General features: G+C 45.6%; 1 long non-coding RNA gene and 1 other non-coding gene across 2 annotated transcripts; both read right to left on the bottom strand.

Moving 5' to 3' along the window:
- Positions 1-1,333: 1,333 nt before the first annotated feature.
- Positions 1,334-6,707, bottom strand: LOC103885447. Its single transcript, XR_648523.4, has 4 exons — positions 6,116-6,707; positions 4,201-4,230; positions 2,191-2,272; positions 1,334-1,553 (listed from the first exon to the last, which is right to left on the bottom strand). It is a non-coding gene; the product is annotated as an uncharacterized LOC103885447 (long non-coding RNA).
- On the bottom strand, positions 1,622-1,822 carry LOC116275125. Its single transcript, XR_004184084.1, has one exon. It is a non-coding gene; the product is annotated as a small nucleolar RNA SNORA74 (small nucleolar RNA).
- Positions 6,708-15,710: the final 9,003 nt, after the last annotated feature.

Here is a 15,710-nt window from a genome sequence, read left to right as displayed (position 1 = left end):
CCTGTAGCCCCAGCTACTCGGGAGGCTGAGGCAGGAGAATGGCGTAAACCCGGGAGGCGGAGCTTGCAGTGAGCTGAGATCCGGCCACTGCACTCCAGCCTGGGAGACAGAGCGAGACTCCGTCTCAAAAAAAAAAAAAAGATGAAGAGTATAACATTCTAAGGCAAAGCTATTGATAACGTTAAATTTTTCAGGGAGTCATGTTGCTACTGGCTCTGAACCTGTCACTAATGAGCTGTTCAACTTTCAAGGCCTGAATTTCATTCTCCAGGACAGAGGTTGGCAAACCATAGCCCGAGGGCCAATTCCAGCCTGTTTTATATGGCTCTCAAAATAAGAATGGTCTTTAAATTTGTAAATCATTGAAAAACATTTTGACACTGAAAATTTTATGAAATTCCAATTCAATGTCCATAAACAATGTTCTATTAGAACTACAGACTTGTTACTGTCTAAGGCTGTGTTTGCACTAGAGCTGCAAACATAGTTGCAAAAACCACATGGCTGAACAAATGTAATATTATCTGGCCCTTTACAGCAAGTTTGCTGATCCCTGCTTTTGAACAGCAGTGCATAATAAACTTTCTGAATTGGTGGAAATGTTCTCTGAGTTTTCCAGTAGGGTAGTCAGCAGCGAAACAGATTCTGAGATTAAGAAATTGATTAATTTTTATCAACTTACACAGCCACATGTAGCATATAGCTACTGCACAGCAGAGCTCTACAAAATAAGGGTTGGACTTTAGATTCTAAGAATTCTCTAAAATTCTGATACTTGGCCGGGCGCAGTGGCTCATGCCTGTACTCCCAGTACTTTAGGAGGCCAAGGCAGGTGGATCACGAGGTCAGGAGTTCGAGACCAGCCTGACCAACATGGTGAAACCCCATCTCCACTAAAAATACAAAAATTAGCTGGGTGTGGTGGTGCGCGCCTATAATCCCAGCTACTCAGGAGGCTGAGGCAGGAGAATCGATTGAACCCAGGAGGTAGAGGTTGCAGTAAGCCAAGATTGCACCATTGCACTCCAGCCTGGGTGACAGAGTGAGACTCTGTCTCAAAAAACAAACAAAAAAACCTGTAATTCCAGCATTTTGGGAGGCCGAGGCAGGCAAATCACAAGGTCAGGAGTTTGAGACCAGCCTGGCCAATATGGTGAAACCCCCATCTCTACTTAAAATAAAAAAATTAGCCTGGCATGGTGGCAGGTGCCTGTAGTCCTAGCTACTTGGGAGACTGAGGCAGAAGAATCGCTTGAACCCGGGAGGCGGAGGTTGCAGTGAGCCGAGATCGAGCCACTGCACTCCAGCCTGGGCAACAAGAGCAAGACTCCGTCTCAAAAAAAAGAAAAAAAAAAAAAAAGAAAAAAAACTTCTGATACTCTACATAATTTTTCAAATCATAATTTTAAGCACCCTACCCCCGTCTGAGCTGCAGTAATTTAATTGGAACCTACATGACAAGAAGACTACATATATTACTTATCTTGGTGTCACACAGGGCTGTCAGACATCTGGGGTCATGATGGGGGTAGATGATATTCAGGTGAAGGCATCTAGGATTCAAAGAGGTAAAGAATGACAGGCTGTCCCTAAGACAGGGTCCTTTTTCTAACAGAAAAAAATTGTTTGCACCCAGACTAGGACCAACTCCACAGGAGGAGTCATTCCACTCTCAGAGGTGCAAAACACTGCCCAAAGGTACTCAGCTACAACACCAAAACAGTGCTTGGAGCCAAACCTCAATAAAGACAGTGCTTGCTCTTCCAACAGTGTAACACCATCACAGGCACCACACAAGCCTGGATAGCTGACAACCGCTGGATGATTCCTGAAACAGCTTTCTCATTGTTTCAGATACCTAGGCACTCCAGGTAGAAGACCTATCAGTCGAATGTTGGCTGCAAAACAGGCATGGAAGCACTGATTGCAGACCCTGTTGTCAAACTCTTTAACAGGAATCCCCTTCCATGTTTTCAGTTGTTTTATCCAACATTCAGGGAGTTCCTGCCATGTGCCAAGCACTGTGATTGGGATCTAGCAGTGAATAAAACAAGATATACTGTCCTTTCCTTCATGGATCTTACAAATATAGGTTAATTTACCTCTCAATTGTTTCCTGATAGATACCAACTAGCCAACAGGCCTGGCACAGAGGAGGTAGTCAATGTTGGAATGAACAGGGATATTTACCTGAAAACTGCACATGCAGACTGTCACCTGCCACTATTTCCTCTCTTCAGATGGGTGAAGGATGCCCTACTTTCAAGTCATGCTAAAAAGGAAGACAAGCAAACTTAGTGATCTAGTACACAGAACGGTGAATAAATAGCAATGCATTGTATATGTATATATTTTTTGAGATAGGGTCTCACTCTGTCCAGGCTGGAGTGCAGTGGCATGACCATGGTTCACTGTAGTTTCAATCTCCTGGGTCAAGTGATCCTCCCAGCTTAGCCCCCCAAGCAGCTGGGACTACAGATGCATGCCAACACACCCACCTAATTCCTTTTTTGTTTTTTATATTCCCGATGAATTTGAATGTTTGGCACCCGGTCTAAAACAACAGCTCCTAAGTACCCTTATCTGGAGAGATGGAAACAGAATGCTGCTTGCCATTTATGATTTATCCTCATTTCTACAGCCTCAGGAATTATTTTATTTACCATTATTTGCCTTTTCCCTGCCTAGAGTACTATAAAGCTAACCATCCCCCAAGCCCTACAGATATCACTAGCCTTAAGACCCCATATGTAAAAGGCTATTCACAGTTGAGGCATTCACAAAAAGCACTCATATTTAGTTGAGAGAATCCTATTAAGGGAATGCCAACTGATCTAACAAAACAAGCTTTGATAAACAACTCCCCTGCCCCCCAACATCCTCCCCAGTTCCTCCTGTGGAAACTAGGATGTCACTTTTCATAGCAACTGAGGGTCATCTCTTCTCAAAAGAACCTCTTCTCAAAAAATTAGCATTCCAGGCCAGGCATGGTGCAGTGGCTCATGCTTGTAACCCCAGCACTTTAGGAGGCAGGAGGATCACTTGAGCCCAGGAGTTCGAGACCAGCCTGGACAACATGGTGAAATCCCGTCTCTACTAAAGCCTGGGCAACATAATGAGACTTTGTCTCTACAACTTAAAAAAACAAACAAACAAAAAATTAGCTGGTTGTGGTGGCACAGACCTATCATCCCAACCACTTGGGAAAAAGCATTCCAAAACAAAATTACTACAAAGGGAACTCAATAATGGGGCAACAATTACAAAAGGAACTCACTTCAATGGGGCAACAACTATTCATTTCTGAAAATCAGTAAGCAACTAAAGCGAATATACTGTCAGCCCAAAGGAGAAATTAGTGTGGTTGTAGTTGTTCAGTTCCCAGAGCCCCCTCAATCGATATTTTAATATTTTATTAAAGAGCTAGAGAATGCCCATAATTTTAAAGTGAATTCCCATCAATGTTTCCCTAATAGGGAATCCCATAGATAACTATGGTTGTAAAATCCTCTACAAAGGGAATCATGACTAGCTTTTATGGTGGGTAGTGGGAGCTACGCACTTTAATTTCAGCGAAATTAGCAAAAATCCCATTGTATCTGGCCCCCTTTGAGCACTTAGTAGGCACTAAAAATAAAGGTGTGACTTTTCCATCTATTTTTACCAACCCCCTCTTCCCATTAGCTTTGTTTTATTTCCAAGGTATGATTCAAGTAACTTCTTGCTACCCAAACCTGTTGGACCAGAACTATTCAGGAAGGTCTGGAAGGTCTGGATTTATTCTCTCTGCAAAAAGTCATGCTCTCACAGATTAAACCTTAATGCAAGCTTTTCCAACCCGCAGCCCAACACAAATTGGTAAACTTTCTTAACACATTATGAGGGTGGTTTTTTTTTTGCAATATTTTTAAAATTTAGCTATCAGTTATCGTTAGTGTTACTATATTTTATGTGTGACCTAAGACAATTCTTATCCTTCCAATGTGGCCGAGGGAAGCCAAAAAACACCCCTGCCTTGATGGATAAGCAACTATGCTGGCATCCTGGGGTAGTCAACACAGAGTTGGCACGAACCAGGGCCAGAATGCCAACCAGCTATTGGCTGCTGTTCTCCCAGCAGTGTAACACTTGCCTAGGTACAAGACAACCTAGGCAGCTGCCTACAGCTGGAGCCAAGAGAGCTGAAGGGATTGCACTCACCTGCAGTTGCATCTGCCACAGCTGGCCTCTCTGCAATGAAACAACTCCAGGTTAGTCAGCCAACAGTGAACACGTGTGCAGCTCAGAGTCCTTGCCCTCAAAACGTGGTATCTTAGGCCTGAGCCACAGAAACAACAGCAGACAATAAAACCAATAGCTTATCCTTGTTTAGCTTTGTTTTCACCTCTTGTTACTTATACACCACGGCAGTTCAACAGTAGCAAAAGAGTCGATTAAACAAGTATCGGGGAGCCTGGCTCTATCGCCTAACTAGTGTCTAGCCAAATGACACTGGGCGAGTAACCTCTCTATACCTCAGTCTCCTCATTTGTAGAATGGAGATATTATATTACAGGGTCTTTCTCTGTCACCCAGGCTGGAGTGCAATGGCACAATCATGGCTCACTGCAGCCTCCACTTCCTGGGCTCAAGTGATTCTCCCACCTCAGCCTCCTGAGTGAGTAGCTGGGACTACAGGCACGAATACACCAAGCCGAATGGGGATATTACTAATAGTACTCTGTACGTAGGGTGGTTGGGAGGCTTAAGTGATATAAGCTAACCCCCAGGATAATGTCTGGTATAGTGTGGGCACTCTGTAAACACCTGAGGAGCTACATTCCAAAAAAGGCTCAGATGGTGAATATGAATGAGTAAAAAGGGAAAAGTTATCCAGTGAGAGAAATGGGCAGTGAAGAGTGGGAAAACTAGATAGTCCAGTATAGGACTTCCTGAAAGACAATAAAAACAGCACTTAGAAAAATAACTGCAGTATTGGATATGAGGGGAATTGGAGGCAGTAGTCATGCCAAGACCTCAGCTACTGATTAAGAGCAATAACCAAAATGTTAGGCCGGGCGCGGTGGCTCACACCCGTAATCCCAGCACTTTAGGAGGCCGAGGTGGGCGGATCACGAGGTTAGGAGATAGAGACCTGGCTAACACGGTGAAACCCCGTCTCTACTAAAAATACGAAAACTTAGCCGGGCGTGGTGGCGGGCGCCTGTAGTCCCAGCTACTGGGGAGCCTGAGGCAGGAGAATGTCGTGAACCCGGGAGGCGGAGCTTGCAGTGAGCCGAGATCTTGCCACTGCACTCCAGCCTGGGTGACAGAGCGACACTCCGTCTCAAAAAAAATAAATAACCAAAATGTTTGCACAAATGATAATAAATATTTCTACATAGTCACTATTTTTTTTTTTTTAACGGAGTCTTGCTCTGTTACCAGGCTGGAGTGCAGTGGTGCTATCTTGGCTCACTGCAACCTCCGCCTCCCGGGTTCAAGCGATTCTCCTAAGTTTTGTATTTTTAGTAGAGACGGGGTTTCACCGTGTTGGCCAGGACGGTCTTCATCTCTTGACCTCGTGATCCGCCCGCCTGGGCCTCCCAAAGTGCTGAGATTACAGGCGTGAGCCACTGTGCCCGGCCTCACAGTCACCATTATAATTTATGTAAGGCTAAGATCATACCTTTTTCCAGCCATCCCCAAATTTCACTCCTAACTTCCTCCAAATAATTTAGAGGAACAGGAAAATGAGTAGAGAGGGTTCATTGTTCGCTGGGTCTAAAAACAGATCTAAAAATAGCGTGCCCCTTTCAAGGCTCAGGTTTAAGGGGCTGACTCAGTTCCACCGGACATTTGTTCCTCACAAACCTTCCAAAGTCCTTGCCCCTGGCACTGGGAGATGGAGGCTGTCAGAGTCAGGCTGTAGGGGACTCCCTAGGGAGAAGAGGGACGGTACAAAAACAGGGGACGACTCCGGGACCCAGGTCTCTTTCCGATGCCCTCCAAGTTCGGGGTCACGAGGGGACGAACCCCAATTTCATCCCGTGCCCCGGCAGAAGCCACCCTACATTGCTTCTTTCCCCAGGCTGGGAAACCTCCAAGGACTCTCCCCTCGGGGGTCCTTACTCACGCGCACGTGTTCGGAGCTCCTCAGGGCGCAGCAGCACTGGCAGAGGCCGGAGGGGAAAGGGCAGCCGGGAGCCGAGGGGAGCCCCGCCCCGGGGCGGCTATGGGCGTGGCTTCGGTGGGCGGGGCCCTTGACCCCGCCTAGGAAAGGCCGGGCTTAAAAAAAAAAAAAATGCGAGTGCGGTGGCAGAGGTGAACCTGCTTCTTATAGGAGAGAAGGGCTGGGGTCTGAGCAATGGCTGCGTTTGTTGGACTCCCAATCCATCTCTTAAGGGTAGAAGGGGCGCATAGTTCACAGCTGCTCAGGAGAGAATCTGTGTGTCCTAGTGGAGCCAGGCTTCCTGCCTGCCCACACTACGCGCCCCCGGAACTCTGGTTCCCCTCACGAGCGTGGCGCCTTTCCGTTGCTGCAGGCCCAGCCCACGCTTTTGCGCTTCCCACGCATATCCTTTTTCTGACTTTCTGCGGCAATGCTGTCATTCGGCTAATGGATCGCCCACCCACGCAGGTCACCTTGGTCCACGGTCTTCGGGATCTTTCCAGGAGGTTTTCGAATAGATTAAGCCAGTCACTCCTACTGCTTACCTCTGCAGGACCAGCATCCCTAGTGCCCTGCAGTGGGATTTTTCGCTGAGCTGCAGTAACTGAAGAACACTGGCTTTCTCTGCTAGACTTGTCCTCCACCATGGCACAGGCAGGCAGAGTCCTTGGTCAGGACAGACTGCCTGCAAGGCTACCAGGATTTCTTTGGAACACTAAAACTTCCCTCTCCCACTGGCTAGAGTCCATATGATTCCCCTGGGGTCCAGAGTGGAAAGGCCTACAAACAGTAATTCCTAACTCCGTGCTCTAATTCCCCCAAATTCCTTTCCGATACCCGCCCCTCAACAACAACAACCTATCCTGTGGGTTTTGCTGATCTCTTGCACCAGCACCATTGCCAGATGAACCCCTGGCAACCAAGCCACTGCCCTTGGCATCTGCCAACATGTTTCATTGTCTATTTCCTCAGCTCTTTCATAAAGAAAAAGGTATGCTTCTTGTGCACCCTAACTCTTGCAGACCTCTCCTAAGAAAGCCCGGAGCCCCAGTTTGATTCCAGCAAGAGACCCTAGGCTGTAGGGCCAAAGAGCCACTGGAGGGGAAGTGGCGAGCTCAAATCTTCCCCAGTTTTGATGGAGTTGGACACAGGCTCTGGTTGGGAAAAGGCTTCCATAAATACAGTAATTTTAAAAGTCACATGATCAGTGCTGGGCTGGTAGGCAGGAGCTCTGCTTTGCAGTTAAATAGGAATGTGGCTGAAGACTGCTGCCATAATCAATGCCTACATCCGGCTGTCACAGCGTGTTCATAAAGGAAGGTTATGAGAGCTATAAAACCAGGCAGATTGGGTGGGTAATTGTCCTGCTGAGCTCTGCTAAAGGAGAAATTGCATTGGCATCTTATATATTTCGCTTTCTTTCCTTCCAAACACACAAAGTGGAGAGGGCAGAGCTACTCTGAAGGTTCATGAAAAGGAAAGATGAGGGTGTATGTGTGTGTGAATGTGCATGTGCACTTTCAAAGAAGAGACAAGAAGTAACTGAGGACAGGGAGCTATGCAGACCTTTGGGGAGAGAGGGACTAATAACCTGGTGATGATTGGATTCAGATTAGGCCAGGTAGAAGGCAGAATTTGTGTGGAAGGCCAGCCATTATAAATGAGGCTGTGAGGTGAGCCATATTTTCATGTCCTGTTGAACATGTGGTCAACTTTTTGGCCTATAGGTCTTTCAGTGACTTTTGGAGAAAAACCAAGATGATTTCTTTTGTTCCCAACTTAAAAATCCTTCATAGTCAGGCCGGGTGCAGTGGCTCACGCCTGCAATCCCAGCACTTTGGAAGGCCGAGGTGGGCGGATCATGAGGTCAGGAGATTGAGACCATCCTGCCTAACACGGTGAAAACCCGCCTCCACTAAAAATACAAAAAAAAAAAAAAAAAAATTAGCCGGGCGTGGTAGTGGGTGCCTGTAGTCCCAGCTGCTCGGGAGGCTGAGGCAGGAGAATGGCGTAAACCCGGGAAGCGGAGGTTGCAGTGAGCCGACATTGTGCCAATGCACTCCAGCCTGGGTGACAGAGCGAGACTCCGTCTCAAAAAAAAAAAAAAAAATCCTTCATAGTCAACCTTTTTGACTTCCATCCTTTTAAATTTTGGATTAATTTTGGTGGGTTGATTTATGTTTTTTTTTTTACCTGTAATATCAACTATTTTTCTACTTTTTTGTTTCCTCTTCTTCCAAAGACAAAATTGTTGAGAATAATAATAAAACATAAAAGGGAACATGTCTGGAAAAAGAAAAATGCAGCTAGATGGAAAGTAAAGGACTAGGGGAAGTCCATTAGCTCTAAGTTTGACCTCATAACTTAAAGCTGACCTCAAGTTATAGCAGGTCCCCAAGCTTCTTGCCTGCCTTTCCCTTTCTCCTATATCTCCTCTCATTCCTGCTTCCCTCCTTAATGACTTCTGCCTCTGTGACTACTCTTTTTCTCTCTCCCTAGACAGGAACCACCAGTAGAGAAATATCTAGTTGTTTGTTCAGTTAGTCAGTCACTCAGTCAATCGACATTTACGAAGCATCTATCATGTGCCAGACTCTGTTCAGATGCTACAGACAAAGTCAGAATAATAGAGATTCCTGCCTGCCTAAAGCTTACAGTCTAGTGGAGAAGAATGACAAGTACTATATGTATTCTTGGTCACATGTCAGGGGGCAGCTAACATAGTCTAAGGGGTCAGTAAGAGTACTAGAGAGAGCTGTATTCTCTCTGGCTGATCCTAAGGGCTTAGAGTAGAGGAGGGACCCCTCCTCCATCTGTGTACTCCTCTTGCTGCTATGTACTAGCTACCCAATTAGAGTGGGGCTCTTCAGTTGTCCTTGTTATTTCTCAAAAGCATAGTTGGATTGGCAAGGATGTGGAGAAATTGGAACCCTCATACACTGTTGGTGGGAATGTAAAATGGTGGTGCATCTGCTTTGGAAAACCGTCTGGCAGTTCCTCAAATGATTAAACATAGAGTTACTTTATGACTCAGCAATTCCAGTCCTAGGTATGCACCCAAGAGCAAATAAAGCCTGTCACACAAAAGCCTATACAGAAATGTTTATAGCACCATTATTCATAATAGCCCCCCAAAACCAAATGTTCATTACTTGATGAATGGAAAAAAAACAGTGGCATATCCACACAATGGACTATTACTCAGCCCTAAAAGGGAATGAATCCTGTAATCCCAGCACTTTGAAGACGCTAAGACAAGAGGATTGCTTGAGCCCAGGAGTTCAAGACCAGCCTGGGCAACATAAAGATGGGACCCCATCTCTACAAAAAATAAAAAAAAAATAGGTGGGCATGATGATACACAACTGTAGTCCCAGCTATTTAGGAGGATAAGGTGAGAGGATTGCTTAAGCCTGGGAGGTTGAGGCTGCAGTGAGCTGTGATCATGCCATTGCACTCCAGCCTGAGTGACAGTGAAACTCTGTCTCAAAAAAAAAAAAAAAAAAAAAAAAAAGAAGAGGCTGCGCATGGTGGCTCACACCTGTAATCCCAGCACTTTGGGAGGCCAAGGTGGGGGGATCACTTGAGGTCAGGAGTTTGAGACCAGCATGGTGAAACCCCGTCTCTACTAAAAATACAAAAAATTAGCTGGGTGTGGTGGCTTGAGCCTATATTCCCAGCTACTTGGGAGGCTAAGGCAGGAGAACTGCTTGAGCCAGGGAGGCGGAGGTTGCAGTGAGCGGAGATGGAGCCACTGCACTTCAGCCTGGCAACAGAGCAAGACTCTGTCTCACAAGAAAAAAAGAAAAAAATGAATCACGTACTGATTCATGCTACAACATAGATGGACCTTGAAAACATTAAGATAGGCTGGGCACAGTGGCTAACACCTGTAATCCCAGCACTTTGGAAGGCTGAGGCGGGCAGATCATGAGGTCAGGAGATCGAGACCATCCTGGCTAACATGGTGAAACCCCGTCTCTACTAAAAAATAGAAAAAATTAGCCAGGCATGGTGGCGGGCACCTGTAGTCCCAGTTACTCGGGAGGCTGAGGCAGGAGAATGGTGTGAACCTGGAAGGCGGAGCTTGCAGTGAGCCGACATCATGCCACTGCACTCCAGCCTGGGCAACAGAGTGAGACTCCATCTCAAAAAAAAAAAAAAGAGAAAGAAAGAAAACATTAAGATAAAGAAGCTGGTCACAAAATATCACATATTGTTTGATCCCATTCATATGAAAGTCCAGAATAGGAAAATCTTCAGAGACTGGAAGGAAAATCTGTAGAGACAGGAAGTAGATTAGGGGTTGCTTAGGGTTGAGTGGGGGACAAGGTGATAGCTAAGGGGCTTGGAGTTTCTTTTTGATGCGATGAAAATGTTCTAAAATTGTGGCAATGGTTGCACGTAACTGAGTATAATAAAAACCATTGAATTGCACTTTTTTTTTTGAGACAGAGTTTTGCTCTTGTTGCCCAGGCTGGAGTGCAATGGCACGATGTTGGCTCACTGCAACCTCTGCCTCCCAGTTTTAAGCAATTCTTTCAAGCAATTCCTGTCTCAGCCTCCCCAGTAGCCGGGATTACAGGCACCCACCACCACGCCCGGCTAATTTTTGTATTTTTAGTAGAGATGGGGTTTCATTATATTGGTCAGGCTGGTCTCGAACTCCTGACCTCAGGTGATCCACCCGCCTTGGCCCCCCAAAGTGCTGGGATTACAGGCGTGAGCCACCACACCCGGCAAATTGCACTCTAAATGTGTAGGTTGTAGGGTGTGTGAATTATATCTCAATAAAACTGTTTAAATAACAACAATGAAAAGCATATGGGGCCGGGTATGGTGGCTCACGCCTGTAATCCCAACATTTTGGGAGGCCAAGGTGGGAGGATCACTTCAGCCCAAGAGTACAAGACTAGCCTGGATAACATAGCAAGATTCTGTCTCTATATATTAAAAAATAAATACAATACAATAAGATAAAATACAGCCGGGTGCATGGTTCACGCCTGTAATCTCAGTACTTTGGGAGGCTGAGGTGGGCAGATCATGAGGTCAGGAGATCGAGACCATCCTGGCTAACACGGTGAAACCCCATCTCTACTAAAAATACAAAAAATTAGCCAGGCATGGTGGCAGGCGCCTGTAGTCCCAGCTACTAGGGAGGCTGAGGCAGGAAAACAGCATGAACCCAGGAGGAGGAGTTTTCAGTGAGCCAATATTGGGCCACTGCACTCCAGCCTAGGCAACAGAGCGAAACTCCATCTCAAAATAAAATAAAATAAAATAAAATAAAAAATAAAATAAAATAAAATACACACACACACACACACACACACACACACACACAAAAGAAAGCAGCATACTTGAGAACCTGAAAAAAAAATCTATAATTCTGCTTGTAATTGTGGGCTGCATGTTCACTGTCAATTTTCTTTTTTTTTTTTGCAGTGGAGTCTCACTCACTCTGTCACCCAGGCTGGAGTACAGTGGCATGATCACTGCAACCTTTGTCTCCTGGGTTCAAGTGATTCTCTTGCCTCAGCCTCCCGAGTAGTTGGGAATACTGGTGTGTACTACCATGCTCAGCTAATTTTTGTATTTTTGTAGAGACCAGGTTTCACCATGTTGTCCAGGCTGGTCTCGAACTCCTGGGCTCAAGTGATCTGCCCGCCTCAGCCTCCCAAAGTGCTGGGATTAAGGCATGAGCCACCATGACCAGCCTGTCATTGTCAATTTTAAGAACTAAAATAAAAAGGACTTTGTATTCTGGGTCCTGTGGCCTCTCAGAGCTCCGTCCTCCATCTATGGAAAAACTGAAGGCATTTGGTCCACAGCACAAACAGATGCAAAGGGGTGGACTGGGCATTCCCATGCTTTCCTTCCATAACTCAACCCCCTCACTGTGACTCAGTTTAACATGTATGGCATACCTGCTATGTAGAAGGCATATTGGACCTGAAAGAACCACAGTCTCTTTATTCCCTCTAATGTTTGAAATTGTTATTAACATATTGCCTTCTGTTTAAACGAAGCTCTTTGGACAATAGGCAATGTGCTACAAAGCATAGTTGCAAGGCAGCCTGGGATTGTGGGCTCCCTCTACAGCATGCAGGGAAACATCATGGTGACACCAGCTAGAGCAAGATCAATTCCCAGTCCTTCTTGGAGTTGAACAAGTTCCAGGACTTGGTTCCTTCCTCACATGCCTTCAATCACCTCTTCATTTGGTTTCTAGACTCAATTTGTTAGTCTATTTCCATACCCCTCATTTTCTCACCAACCCCACCCCTACAATGTCCAAATTGGCCCTCCAATACTGAAACCATTTGCCGGAAATTCATTAAACTGAACACATGGGAAATTACAGAGGAGATTTCACTTGTCACTTAGGCTCAAATATAGAAAGTAATTTTAAAAGGACAGTGGTGGCGAGAGGCTATTTTTATCTTGCTTGTTTGTGCTGAGTTTTCTTATCTTGCTGTCTCTCATTCTTTTCCTGGCTACCTCTCCTCTTCTTTGCTTCTTCTTTAAACTAAACATTGGCCCTTTTTTTTTTTTTTGGGGCAGATGTATCGCCGCCCAGGCTGGAGTGCAGTGGCCGGATCTCAAACCCACTTCGGCTCAGCCTCCTGGTTTCACGCCATTTCTCACCTCAGCCCCTCCCAAGTGAAAAGCACCAGGATTACGAGCAGCCGCCTTCAGCTGACTGGTTTTGCGCACAGTAAGAGGCGGGGTTTCACGGGGTTGTAAGCCAGGATGGTCTCGATCTCCTGACCTTGTGATCCACCCGTCTCGGCCTCCCAAAGAGATGCTGGATGACGCAAAGGTTGGTTCTCTTACCTTGTTTTTAGAGTCTTTGTCTGACTTCATCGTTCATTCATTGAACCAATATTGAGTATCTGCCATGTGGCAGGCCCTGTGCTAGGCTCTAGGAGGAATACAACGATAAATAAAACAGACATAGTCCTTACCATTATGGAAATTACAATGGACATCAGGTAGAGTGAGTTCAGATTTGGTCACAGGAAGGCCTCCAGGTAAGCTTGCCCTGGCCCAGCTCAAACAGATACTTTTAAGAAAAGGAGATTCTGGCCGGGCGTGGTGGCTCAAGCCTGTAATCCCAGCACTTTGGGAGGCCGAGACGGGCGGATCACGAGGTCAGGAGATCGAGACCATCCTGGCTAATACGGTAAAACCCCGTCTCTACTAAAAATACAAAAAACTAGCCGGGCGAGGTGGCGGGCGCCTGTAGTCCCAGCTACTCGGGAGGCTGAGGCAGGAGAATGGCGTAAACCCGGGAGGCGGAGCTTGCAGTGAGCTGAGATCCGGCCACTGCATTCCAGCCTGGGTGACAGAGCGAGACTCCGTCTCAAAAAAAAAAAAAAAAAAAAGAAAAGGAGATTCTGCTGCTCTCTCAGGCATTCACTTGATGGAATTACTTGCACCTTTATGGTGCTAAGTTTACCAAATAGTAAATGGGCATGTAAAATAGCCAGAACCTCAGCATGTTTATTGGACAATAAACCAAATATCTCACAGCGATGCAAGGAAACTGAAGACCTAGGTTTCTGTGTGATATATACAAGCTCCCTGGGTAGAGAGAACATGAACCTAGGAGTCAGATGTGAATTTGATTTTGACTCCACCACTTATATGTTAGCTGTTTGACTTTTAGGTATGTTACCTCTTGGCCTCAGTTCCATCACCTATAAAATGGGAATACTAATCTCTACATTTTAGAGCTGTTGTGAGGATTAAATGAGATGTCATATATAAAAGATCAGGCAGGTACTCAATGCGTGTCGCTTCCTTTCCATTACTTCCCTATCCCACCCTTGAATCCCACAATTTAAAATAAATAAATAACCAACCTGGGCAACGCAGTGAGACCTCGTCTCTATTTATTTAAATAAATAAATAAAGATAAAGCCTAGTCTCCCAATTGACTGGAAATGAGGATTCTCAAATGATATTCACCAATTATACGACCAGAGAGATGGGTTGTTTCTATATTGGTTACTATACATTGCACTATGCATGCAACTTGTGACAGATCACTGTCTTATTCTGAAATAAGAGAAAGGCAAAACAACAACAACAAAAAAGAAATTATAGGAAAAAGACTGAAATGAGATATAATAAAGGACTTCCTCACCATGAGGGCTGGAAATATAAGTGGATGCCTGAGAGAGCTGCAAAAGCTCGTTTTCTAAGAGCATCTATTTGGCTGGGCCAGGGCAGGCCTACCTGGAGGTCAGAAATAAACCTGATGGCCTCTTCATGTCCCATTTAGCCTAAGGAATCCTTTCAGGAGGAATTGCTGGCCTTCTTCCTTTTTGAGGCCAGGCGTGCTGCCAAGGCTTATTGCTCACAAGGAAAGGAAAAAAATGGCAGCTGCCATTTCAGGCACTTAATAAGTACATTAAATTAAGAAACTGCTGATTTGGTTTACCTGATTCCTCCTCTCTGATAAGGAAGAAATATCTTCAGTCAGAGGTTCCCTGAAGTTGAAAAGGAAGCCTGAGCTCCAACTGTGGAAATTGGCAGAGGTCACACTTAAAGGAATAAGCAGGGCTCGGCAGACAGTGCTAGGATTCCAGGATTCCCTCTCCCACCCCATCCATAGGAGATCACAGGCTGCCTTTTTTCTTTTCTTTTTTTTTTTTTTTGAGATGGAGTTTTGCTTTCGTTGCCCAGGCTGGAGTGCAATGGTGTGATCTCGGCTCGTGGCAACCTCCACCTCCCAGGTTTAAGCAATTCTCCTGCCTCAGCCTCCCGAATAGCTGGGATTACAAGCATGCACCACCATACCTGGCTAATTTTGTATTTTTAGTAGAGATGGGGTTTCTCCATGTTGGTCAGGCTGGTCTTGAACTCCCGACCTCAGGTAATCTGCCTGCCTTGGCCTCCCAAAGTGCTGGGATTACAGGCGTGAGCCACCGTGCCAGACCTGCCTTTTTTCTACAGTTATTTGCAAAGGGTATTAATTTAGTTGTCCTTTTCTCCCTTCACCACCGTTTTTGTTTCTTCTTATTATTTTCCTTGCCCTTCTTTTCCTTTCGTCCTCTCTTGTGCCACCTCCTTTTCTATTTTCTCCTTCTCCTCCTTTTTCCCTCCTCCAATCTCCATTTCAGCTGCTGGATCTCATTGTCCAACCCACTGGAATTTCTGTTCCAAGAACTTGAGCATTCCTTCTTGATCTAAAGTAACAATAGGCCGAGCATGATGGTTCATGCCTGTAATCCCAGCACTTTGGGAGACCGAGGTGGGCAGATCACCTGAGGTCAGGAGTTTGAGACCAGCCTGGCCAACGTGGTGAAAACATGTCTATACTAAAAATATAAAAATTAGCTGGGCGTGGTCACGGCTCCTGTAATCCCAGCTAATCGGGAGGCTGAGGCATGAGAATATCTTGAACTTGGGGGGCAGAGGTTGCAGTGATCCAAGATTGTGCCACTGCACTCCAGACTGGGTGACAGCATAAGAATCTGTCTCAAAAATAATAAAAACAATAATAATAAATAATAAACTAACAATACTATTCTGATAATAAAGATAA

This window comes from Papio anubis, chromosome 5 (genome assembly GCF_008728515.1).
Source record: "Papio anubis isolate 15944 chromosome 5, Panubis1.0, whole genome shotgun sequence".
In the NCBI taxonomy this organism is placed as follows: Eukaryota; Metazoa; Chordata; class Mammalia; order Primates; family Cercopithecidae; genus Papio; species Papio anubis.
The sequence above is the reverse complement of the archived record's forward strand: the minus strand, read 5'-3'. Positions and strand labels throughout refer to the sequence as shown.